This window comes from Falco biarmicus, chromosome 12 (genome assembly GCF_023638135.1).
Source record: "Falco biarmicus isolate bFalBia1 chromosome 12, bFalBia1.pri, whole genome shotgun sequence".
In the NCBI taxonomy this organism is placed as follows: Eukaryota; Metazoa; Chordata; class Aves; order Falconiformes; family Falconidae; genus Falco; species Falco biarmicus.
In genome coordinates, this window is record NC_079299.1 from 32,570 (window position 1) to 42,910 (window position 10,341).

Genomic DNA, 10,341 nt, shown 5'->3' on the forward strand with positions numbered 1-10,341 from the left:
ACAGAAAAAAAAACCCAAACAAAAACCCACTCACCCAGAAAAGGGCAGCCCCGTGAGGAGCCCGCTGACCACCGTCCCTGCCGGGGAGACGAGAACCGGCGGCAGCCCCGCCGGTCCCGGGCCGGGCCGCCCGCCTGCCTCAGCCCGCCCGCCGCCGGCACCAGGCGCTCCCTGCCGCGGCCGAGCGCCGGGCCGCCACATCCCCCCCCCGACCGGGCCGCTGCCCGCCGGCCCCCGGCCGCCCTTCAGCCCGAGCGCGCCGCCGCACGTCCCGGCCCGAAAGTCTTCCGGGCTCCCGGCGAAGGCTCCGTACCTCCACGGCCGCTCCAGCGCGCCGCGCGGGCCGGGAGTGAACCCGCCTTTCCCGGGCCGGATGCGCCATCTGCCCCTACGCACGAGGCCGGAAGCCCCGCCCCTAGGGGGGGGGGGGTCAAAGCCGCTTCTGCGCATGCGCCGCCCCCGGTCGGCCAGAAAGGCTTCTGCGCATGCGCCGAAGCGCGATTGCGTCATCTGCCCGTACGCCCGAGGCCGGAAGCCCCGCCCCTTCGGCGTCAAGGCGCGTCTGCGCATGCGCCGCCCTTAGTTTGCCAGAAAGCCCTTCTGCGCATGCGCCGAGGCGTGTTGCGTCATCGGGCTGCGACGAAGCCGGAAGCCCCGCCCCCTTCGGCGTCAAGCCGCGTCTGCGCATGCGCTGCCCTTAGTTTGCCAGAAACCCCTTCTGCGCATGCGCCGAAGCCGGATTGCGTCATCGGCCCGCGACGTGCCCGCAAGCCACGCCCCCTTCGGCGTCAAGCCGCGTCTGCGCATGCGCTGCCCTTACTCCGCCGGGGGCGGGCGCGGTGCTGCCGCCTGGCGAAAAAAATTGGGTACTGCAGCCCGTCTAGCTAACGGACTGCACAGTTTATTATATAGGCACGGCATCAAGAGGGGAACTCTGCCCACGGCCCGTTAGGAAGTTGCCTGGCGTCCCATCTCGGTGGATGAAGTTCTGGCAGCGAACATTCTCGATTCCACTAGTCTAGCGAAAAAGAAAAAAAAAAAAAAAAAAAAAAAAAAATCACTCGAGAGACCAGGCTTACGCTTTTTTTTCCCCCCTTATAAAAACACTAGCAACAGTGCCTGAACGGGAAAAGGGGTCACGAAAGTTTTTATCGTAAAATGGAAGGGCACGAAAGAGAACAGAATTCGACAGACGATACGTAAACCTCTGCAGCTCTTTCCCCGTGCCTATCGGACATCGGTTTCCAAAAACTTTCTCGGGTGAGCGTCTTTTGTCTTTGAGCAGTGCAACAGACGCTTTGCAAACAGCACAAGTCTGCTTTTGAACCATCGTTTCAGACTTTGCAATCCCTTGAGATGGGGCGCTTTGTACTTGAGAGAAACAAAACCCACTCTGAGTCTTTCCTTTAACGATACAGGCCTATTCCCCTTTCCCTTAGAGAAACAACCTACTCGCTTCTGATCTCTCGAGGAATCTTAATACTCCCAACACACTGCGCCGTCAAGATCAACAAAGCAGTTTCCTACCACGTTGCCAGCGAGCGATAGGACCGTCTCGAGACGAAGTTTCCTCGGACAAAAACCCGAGCGATCTATCTTCAAGACTCGGTCCAAACGGCTCCGTCACCGTTCCGTCGCAGTCCCCTTCGGCTCCACACCACTGCCTTGTGGGAACGCCCCCTAGAAAAAAAGAAACGCTTTCATCAGGGTAACAAGCAGAATACAGCTCTAGCCTCGAGGACGGCTGGCACGCACACGGCCTGTATCGCCGCAGTCCCCTGAGCCGCAGCTCAGCGCGCGCCGACAGCGGTGACGGAGGACGCGCTGAAGGCGAAAAGCCGAAAGCCAACCCCCCGAAGCCCAGAACCGTGCTCAGGCACCCAGGAGTTAAGCCTAAAACCGGTTGAAAGAGCTGCCTCCTACCTGTTCCCCCGCCACCTCTCCCCCTCCGAGGCCAGCACCTTTCCTCGCGATCCCTTTTCGCAAACAAAAGACGGACGCCTGCGGCCTCAGCTCGGTACCGAAGCACCACGATGCGCTTGCCGGCGGCGTGCTCTCTCACGAGGCTGACAGCTTCTCTGCACGCAACAGCCGAGGCCCTGTGAAAGGGGAGGAAGGCAAACACCCATCACGTCTCGCCGGGGTCAGGAGGGAGTCGGGGTGCGCTGCGGTCAGAGCCCAACGCCTTCCCCAGAGGAATTACCGGGCCACAACAAGAGGCAGGAGCGATCGGCAGACAGGCAGGTAACACGCACGGCAGCGATACCCACGGCAGACTGGCAGGACGCTTCCAGCCGCTTCACCCCGCCGCTTTGTTTCGAATTTCGTTAAAAGGCAATCCGATTCTTAAGGCTCACTCTGCTTTGAGGAGCTGCTGGAGAAAGGCTAACACGTGGCATTGGCGTTACCGTCGGAATTCCGGCGTAAAAATCACGGCAAAGCCGTGCCTTGTCAAGCGGCTTCCCAAGCAGGCTCTGGAGCCTTTCCACGAGACGGGCAAAGCCGGAGTCCCGCGGGAACCCTGTGCCAGCTCCGTCAGTAGGGCCCAGCTCTCCGACAAAGCGCACCGCCGTACGGAAACGTCAAGCGGGTTTATACCTCGGGCTCCTTTACAGCCTCGGAAAACAATACTGCCCGGCCGGACGCGCGGCTCTAAGCGCCTAGCAGGCCCGGCTGCGTTACCACGAGGGACCGACCATTCCTCCCCGGCCGTTGCCCGAGCCGCAGCGCAGCACTCGGCAGCGGCGGGCACACGGAGCCTCGCGGGCCCTCGGCGGCTACAAAAGGGATCCCTCCGTAGTCAGCAGTCCGACTCGCAAGCACGAGGCACGCGTGGCGAAGTAACATCTCGAGCGACCTTCGGTTCCGCTCCCCTTGACTTGTCGACGGACGCTTCCGGACGAACCTAGGGACAAAGGGAAAACAAAAGACCCCCGGTTTCGCGGGGAAGCAAACCAAAAGGCCTCTTCCCCTCGGCTGCTCCGGCCCCGGAGCTGACTGTCACGACACAAGATCAGCCAGACACCTGAGCTGCCGCTGCCTCCCAGCCCTCCCCGGCAGTTAAAAGGCTTGCGGAGAAAGCAGCAGTCGGGGGCGACGGCTGGGGATTCCGCTGCCGGCTGCCTTTTCTTGCTCTGGCCCGCTCGCAGGGGCGGGAAGAGGCTCCTGAGCCACACACACCCCCCCCACCCCCCCCCCCCACCCCCCCCACCCCGCGACAGCGTTACCGCAGGCCCCGAGGCAGCCTCTCTGCGGCCCGCGGGGGCCGGCAGCCCCAGCCGGCTGCCACGGCTCAGGCCAGCGGCTGGGGGAAAGACAAAGCCCCGCGCAGGGCTGCGGCGGCTGCCCGGGCAGCCCGCAGGCGGCGGCGGGGGGGCGGCGGGGCGGCGCGGGCCGACCCCTCTCCCGGGCGCCGCCGCCACGAGCGAGCACCGGGGCCGCCCCGCCGCCGCTCCTCGCCGAGGTAGCGGCGCGGCTCCGAGAGAAAAAAAAAAAAAAAAACAAAAAAAAAAACAGAAAAAAAAAACCAAACAAAAACCCACTCACCCAGAAAAGGGCAGCCCCGTGAGGAGCCCGCTGACCACCGTCCCTGCCGGGGAGACGAGAACCGGCGGCAGCCCCGCCGGTCCCGGGCCGGGCCGCCCGCCTGCCTCAGCCCGCCCGCCGCCGGCACCAGGCGCTCCCTGCCGCGGCCGAGCGCCGGGCCGCCACATCCCCCCCCCGACCGGGCCGCTGCCCGCCGGCCCCCGGCCGCCCTTCAGCCCGAGCGCGCCGCCGCACGTCCCGGCCCGAAAGTCTTCCGGGCTCCCGGCGAAGGCTCCGTACCTCCACGGCCGCTCCAGCGCGCCGCGCGGGCCGGGAGTGAACCCGCCTTTCCCGGGCCGGATGCGCCATCTGCCCCTACGCACGAGGCCGGAAGCCCCGCCCCTAGGGGGGGGGGGGTCAAAGCCGCTTCTGCGCATGCGCCGCCCCCGGTCGGCCAGAAAGGCTTCTGCGCATGCGCCGAAGCGCGATTGCGTCATCTGCCCGTACGCCCGAGGCCGGAAGCCCCGCCCCTTCGGCGTCAAGGCGCGTCTGCGCATGCGCCGCCCTTAGTTTGCCAGAAAGCCCTTCTGCGCATGCGCCGAGGCGTGTTGCGTCATCGGGCTGCGACGAAGCCGGAAGCCCCGCCCCCTTCGGCGTCAAGCCGCGTCTGCGCATGCGCTGCCCTTAGTTTGCCAGAAACCCCTTCTGCGCATGCGCCGAAGCCGGATTGCGTCATCGGCCCGCGACGTGCCCGCAAGCCACGCCCCCTTCGGCGTCAAGCCGCGTCTGCGCATGCGCTGCCCTTACTCCGCCGGGGGCGGGCGCGGTGCTGCCGCCTGGCGAAAAAAATTGGGTACTGCAGCCCGTCTAGCTAACGGACTGCACAGTTTATTATATAGGCACGGCATCAAGAGGGGAACTCTGCCCACGGCCCGTTAGGAAGTTGCCTGGCGTCCCATCTCGGTGGATGAAGTTCTGGCAGCGAACATTCTCGATTCCACTAGTCTAGCGAAAAAGAAAAAAAAAAAAAAAAAAAAAAAAAAATCACTCGAGAGACCAGGCTTACGCTTTTTTTTCCCCCCTTATAAAAACACTAGCAACAGTGCCTGAACGGGAAAAGGGGTCACGAAAGTTTTTATCGTAAAATGGAAGGGCACGAAAGAGAACAGAATTCGACAGACGATACGTAAACCTCTGCAGCTCTTTCCCCGTGCCTATCGGACATCGGTTTCCAAAAACTTTCTCGGGTGAGCGTCTTTTGTCTTTGAGCAGTGCAACAGACGCTTTGCAAACAGCACAAGTCTGCTTTTGAACCATCGTTTCAGACTTTGCAATCCCTTGAGATGGGGCGCTTTGTACTTGAGAGAAACAAAACCCACTCTGAGTCTTTCCTTTAACGATACAGGCCTATTCCCCTTTCCCTTAGAGAAACAACCTACTCGCTTCTGATCTCTCGAGGAATCTTAATACTCCCAACACACTGCGCCGTCAAGATCAACAAAGCAGTTTCCTACCACGTTGCCAGCGAGCGATAGGACCGTCTCGAGACGAAGTTTCCTCGGACAAAAACCCGAGCGATCTATCTTCAAGACTCGGTCCAAACGGCTCCGTCACCGTTCCGTCGCAGTCCCCTTCGGCTCCACACCACTGCCTTGTGGGAACGCCCCCTAGAAAAAAAGAAACGCTTTCATCAGGGTAACAAGCAGAATACAGCTCTAGCCTCGAGGACGGCTGGCACGCACACGGCCTGTATCGCCGCAGTCCCCTGAGCCGCAGCTCAGCGCGCGCCGACAGCGGTGACGGAGGACGCGCTGAAGGCGAAAAGCCGAAAGCCAACCCCCCGAAGCCCAGAACCGTGCTCAGGCACCCAGGAGTTAAGCCTAAAACCGGTTGAAAGAGCTGCCTCCTACCTGTTCCCCCGCCACCTCTCCCCCTCCGAGGCCAGCACCTTTCCTCGCGATCCCTTTTCGCAAACAAAAGACGGACGCCTGCGGCCTCAGCTCGGTACCGAAGCACCACGATGCGCTTGCCGGCGGCGTGCTCTCTCACGAGGCTGACAGCTTCTCTGCACGCAACAGCCGAGGCCCTGTGAAAGGGGAGGAAGGCAAACACCCATCACGTCTCGCCGGGGTCAGGAGGGAGTCGGGGTGCGCTGCGGTCAGAGCCCAACGCCTTCCCCAGAGGAATTACCGGGCCACAACAAGAGGCAGGAGCGATCGGCAGACAGGCAGGTAACACGCACGGCAGCGATACCCACGGCAGACTGGCAGGACGCTTCCAGCCGCTTCACCCCGCCGCTTTGTTTCGAATTTCGTTAAAAGGCAATCCGATTCTTAAGGCTCACTCTGCTTTGAGGAGCTGCTGGAGAAAGGCTAACACGTGGCATTGGCGTTACCGTCGGAATTCCGGCGTAAAAATCACGGCAAAGCCGTGCCTTGTCAAGCGGCTTCCCAAGCAGGCTCTGGAGCCTTTCCACGAGACGGGCAAAGCCGGAGTCCCGCGGGAACCCTGTGCCAGCTCCGTCAGTAGGGCCCAGCTCTCCGACAAAGCGCACCGCCGTACGGAAACGTCAAGCGGGTTTATACCTCGGGCTCCTTTACAGCCTCGGAAAACAATACTGCCCGGCCGGACGCGCGGCTCTAAGCGCCTAGCAGGCCCGGCTGCGTTACCACGAGGGACCGACCATTCCTCCCCGGCCGTTGCCCGAGCCGCAGCGCAGCACTCGGCAGCGGCGGGCACACGGAGCCTCGCGGGCCCTCGGCGGCTACAAAAGGGATCCCTCCGTAGTCAGCAGTCCGACTCGCAAGCACGAGGCACGCGTGGCGAAGTAACATCTCGAGCGACCTTCGGTTCCGCTCCCCTTGACTTGTCGACGGACGCTTCCGGACGAACCTAGGGACAAAGGGAAAACAAAAGACCCCCGGTTTCGCGGGGAAGCAAACCAAAAGGCCTCTTCCCCTCGGCTGCTCCGGCCCCGGAGCTGACTGTCACGACACAAGATCAGCCAGACACCTGAGCTGCCGCTGCCTCCCAGCCCTCCCCGGCAGTTAAAAGGCTTGCGGAGAAAGCAGCAGTCGGGGGCGACGGCTGGGGATTCCGCTGCCGGCTGCCTTTTCTTGCTCTGGCCCGCTCGCAGGGGCGGGAAGAGGCTCCTGAGCCACACACACCCCCCCCACCCCCCCCCACCCCCCCCCACCCCGCGACAGCGTTACCGCAGGCCCCGAGGCAGCCTCTCTGCGGCCCGCGGGGGCCGGCAGCCCCAGCCGGCTGCCACGGCTCAGGCCAGCGGCTGGGGGAAAGACAAAGCCCCGCGCAGGGCTGCGGCGGCTGCCCGGGCAGCCCGCAGGCGGCGGCGGGGGGGCGGCGGGGCGGCGCGGGCCGACCCCTCTCCCGGGCGCCGCCGCCACGAGCGAGCACCGGGGCCGCCCCGCCGCGCGCTCCTCGCCGAGGTAGCGGCGCGGCTCCGAGAGAAAAAAAAAAAAAAAACAAAAAAAAAAACAGAAAAAAAAAACCAAACAAAAACCCACTCACCCAGAAAAGGGCAGCCCCGTGAGGAGCCCGCTGACCACCGTCCCTGCCGGGGAGACGAGAACCGGCGGCAGCCCCGCCGGTCCCGGGCCGGGCCGCCCGCCTGCCTCAGCCCGCCCGCCGCCGGCACCAGGCGCTCCCTGCCGCGGCCGAGCGCCGGGCCGCCACATCCCCCCCCCCGACCGGGCCGCTGCCCGCCGGCCCCCGGCCCGCCCTTCAGCCCGAGCGCGCCGCCGCACGTCCCGGCCCGAAAGTCTTCCGGGCTCCCGGCGAAGGCTCCGTACCTCCACGGCCGCTCCAGCGCGCCGCGCGGGCCGGGAGTGAACCCGCCTTTCCCGGGCCGGATGCGCCATCTGCCCCTACGCACGAGGCCGGAAGCCCCGCCCCTAGGGGGGGGGGGGTCAAAGCCGCTTCTGCGCATGCGCCGCCCCCGGTCGGCCAGAAAGGCTTCTGCGCATGCGCCGAAGCGCGATTGCGTCATCTGCCCGTACGCCCGAGGCCGGAAGCCCCGCCCCTTCGGCGTCAAGGCGCGTCTGCGCATGCGCCGCCCTTAGTTTGCCAGAAAGCCCTTCTGCGCATGCGCCGAGGCGTGTTGCGTCATCGGGCTGCGACGAAGCCGGAAGCCCCGCCCCCTTCGGCGTCAAGCCGCGTCTGCGCATGCGCTGCCCTTAGTTTGCCAGAAACCCCTTCTGCGCATGCGCCGAAGCCGGATTGCGTCATCGGCCCGCGACGTGCCCGCAAGCCACGCCCCCTTCGGCGTCAAGCCGCGTCTGCGCATGCGCTGCCCTTACTCCGCCGGGGGCGGGCGCGGTGCTGCCGCCTGGCGAAAAAAATTGGGTACTGCAGCCCGTCTAGCTAACGGACTGCACAGTTTATTATATAGGCACGGCATCAAGAGGGGAACTCTGCCCACGGCCCGTTAGGAAGTTGCCTGGCGTCCCATCTCGGTGGATGAAGTTCTGGCAGCGAACATTCTCGATTCCACTAGTCTAGCGAAAAAGAAAAAAAAAAAAAAAAAAAAAAAAAAATCACTCGAGAGACCAGGCTTACGCTTTTTTTTCCCCCCTTATAAAAACACTAGCAACAGTGCCTGAACGGGAAAAGGGGTCACGAAAGTTTTTATCGTAAAATGGAAGGGCACGAAAGAGAACAGAATTCGACAGACGATACGTAAACCTCTGCAGCTCTTTCCCCGTGCCTATCGGACATCGGTTTCCAAAAACTTTCTCGGGGTGAGCGTCTTTTGTCTTTGAGCAGTGCAACAGACGCTTTGCAAACAGCACAAGTCTGCTTTTGAACCATCGTTTCAGACTTTGCAATCCCTTGAGATGGGGCGCTTTGTACTTGAGAGAAACAAAACCCACTCTGAGTCTTTCCTTTAACGATACAGGCCTATTCCCCTTTCCCTTAGAGAAACAACCTACTCGCTTCTGATCTCTCGAGGAATCTTAATACTCCCAACACACTGCGCCGTCAAGATCAACAAAGCAGTTTTCCTACCACGTTGCCAGCGAGCGATAGGACCGTCTCGAGACGAAGTTTCCTCGGACAAAAACCCGAGCGATCTATCTTCAAGACTCGGTCCAAACGGCTCCGTCACCGTTCCGTCGCAGTCCCCTTCGGCTCCACACCACTGCCTTGTGGGAACGCCCCCTAGAAAAAAAGAAACGCTTTCATCAGGGTAACAAGCAGAATACAGCTCTAGCCTCGAGGACGGCTGGCACGCACACGGCCTGTATCGCCGCAGTCCCCTGAGCCGCAGCTCAGCGCGCGCCGACAGCGGTGACGGAGGACGCGCTGAAGGCGAAAAGCCGAAAGCCAACCCCCCGAAGCCCAGAACCGTGCTCAGGCACCCAGGAGTTAAGCCTAAAACCGGTTGAAAGAGCTGCCTCCTACCTGTTCCCCCGCCACCTCTCCCCCTCCGAGGCCAGCACCTTTCCTCGCGATCCCTTTTCGCAAACAAAAGACGGACGCCTGCGGCCTCAGCTCGGTACCGAAGCACCACGATGCGCTTGCCGGCGGCGTGCTCTCTCACGAGGCTGACAGCTTCTCTGCACGCAACAGCCGAGGCCCTGTGAAAGGGGAGGAAGGCAAACACCCATCACGTCTCGCCGGGGTCAGGAGGGAGTCGGGGTGCGCTGCGGTCAGAGCCCAACGCCTTCCCCAGAGGAATTACCGGGCCACAACAAGAGGCAGGAGCGATCGGCAGACAGGCAGGTAACACGCACGGCAGCGATACCCACGGCAGACTGGCAGGACGCTTCCAGCCGCTTCACCCCGCCGCTTTGTTTCGAATTTCGTTAAAAGGCAATCCGATTCTTAAGGCTCACTCTGCTTTGAGGAGCTGCTGGAGAAAGGCTAACACGTGGCATTGGCGTTACCGTCGGAATTCCGGCGTAAAAATCACGGCAAAGCCGTGCCTTGTCAAGCGGCTTCCCAAGCAGGCTCTGGAGCCTTTCCACGAGACGGGCAAAGCCGGAGTCCCGCGGGAACCCTGTGCCAGCTCCGTCAGTAGGGCCCAGCTCTCCGACAAAGCGCACCGCCGTACGGAAACGTCAAGCGGGTTTATACCTCGGGCTCCTTTACAGCCTCGGAAAACAATACTGCCCGGCCGGACGCGCGGCTCTAAGCGCCTAGCAGGCCCGGCTGCGTTACCACGAGGGGACCGACCATTCCTCCCCGGCCGTTGCCCGAGCCGCAGCGCAGCACTCGGCAGCGGCGGGCACACGGAGCCTCGCGGGCCCTCGGCGGCTACAAAAGGGATCCCTCCGTAGTCAGCAGTCCGACTCGCAAGCACGAGGCACGCGTGGCGAAGTAACATCTCGAGCGACCTTCGGTTCCGCTCCCCTTGACTTGTCGACGGACGCTTCCGGACGAACCTAGGGACAAAGGGAAAACAAAAGACCCCCGGTTTCGCGGGGAAGCAAACCAAAAGGCCTCTTCCCCTCGGCTGCTCCGGCCCCGGAGCTGACTGTCACGACACAAGATCAGCCAGACACCTGAGCTGCCGCTGCCTCCCAGCCCTCCCCGGCAGTTAAAAGGCTTGCGGAGAAAGCAGCAGTCGGGGGCGACGGCTGGGGATTCCGCTGCCGGCTGCCTTTTCTTGCTCTGGCCCGCTCGCAGGGGCGGGAAGAGGCTCCTGAGCCACACACACCCCCCCCCACCCCCCCCCACCCCCCCCCACCCCGCGACAGCGTTACCGCAGGCCCCGAGGCAGCCTCTCTGCGGCCCGCGGGGGCCGGCAGCCCCAGCCGGCTGCCACGGCTCAGGCCAGCGGCTGGGGGAAAG

The 10,341-nt window shown here is 63.2% G+C and overlaps 3 long non-coding RNA genes across 3 annotated transcripts; all 3 read right to left on the minus strand.

Annotated features, from left to right (window-relative positions):
- Positions 1-581: 581 nt before the first annotated feature.
- LOC130157714 (uncharacterized) lies at positions 582-3,895 on the minus strand. Its single transcript, XR_008824981.1, has 5 exons — positions 3,826-3,895; positions 2,204-2,905; positions 1,924-2,099; positions 1,528-1,680; positions 582-1,018 (listed from the first exon to the last, which is right to left on the minus strand). It is a non-coding gene; the product is annotated as an uncharacterized LOC130157714 (long non-coding RNA).
- Positions 3,896-4,093: 198 nt separating this feature from the next.
- LOC130157713 (uncharacterized) lies at positions 4,094-7,407 on the minus strand. The gene is made up of 5 exons (XR_008824980.1): positions 7,338-7,407; positions 5,716-6,417; positions 5,436-5,611; positions 5,040-5,192; positions 4,094-4,530 (listed from the first exon to the last, which is right to left on the minus strand). It is a non-coding gene; the product is annotated as an uncharacterized LOC130157713 (long non-coding RNA).
- Positions 7,408-7,605: 198 nt separating this feature from the next.
- LOC130157752 (uncharacterized) lies at positions 7,606-9,696 on the minus strand. Its single transcript, XR_008825011.1, has 4 exons — positions 9,230-9,696; positions 8,950-9,125; positions 8,554-8,706; positions 7,606-8,042 (listed from the first exon to the last, which is right to left on the minus strand). It is a non-coding gene; the product is annotated as an uncharacterized LOC130157752 (long non-coding RNA).
- Between the last annotated feature and the right edge of the window lie 645 nt (positions 9,697-10,341).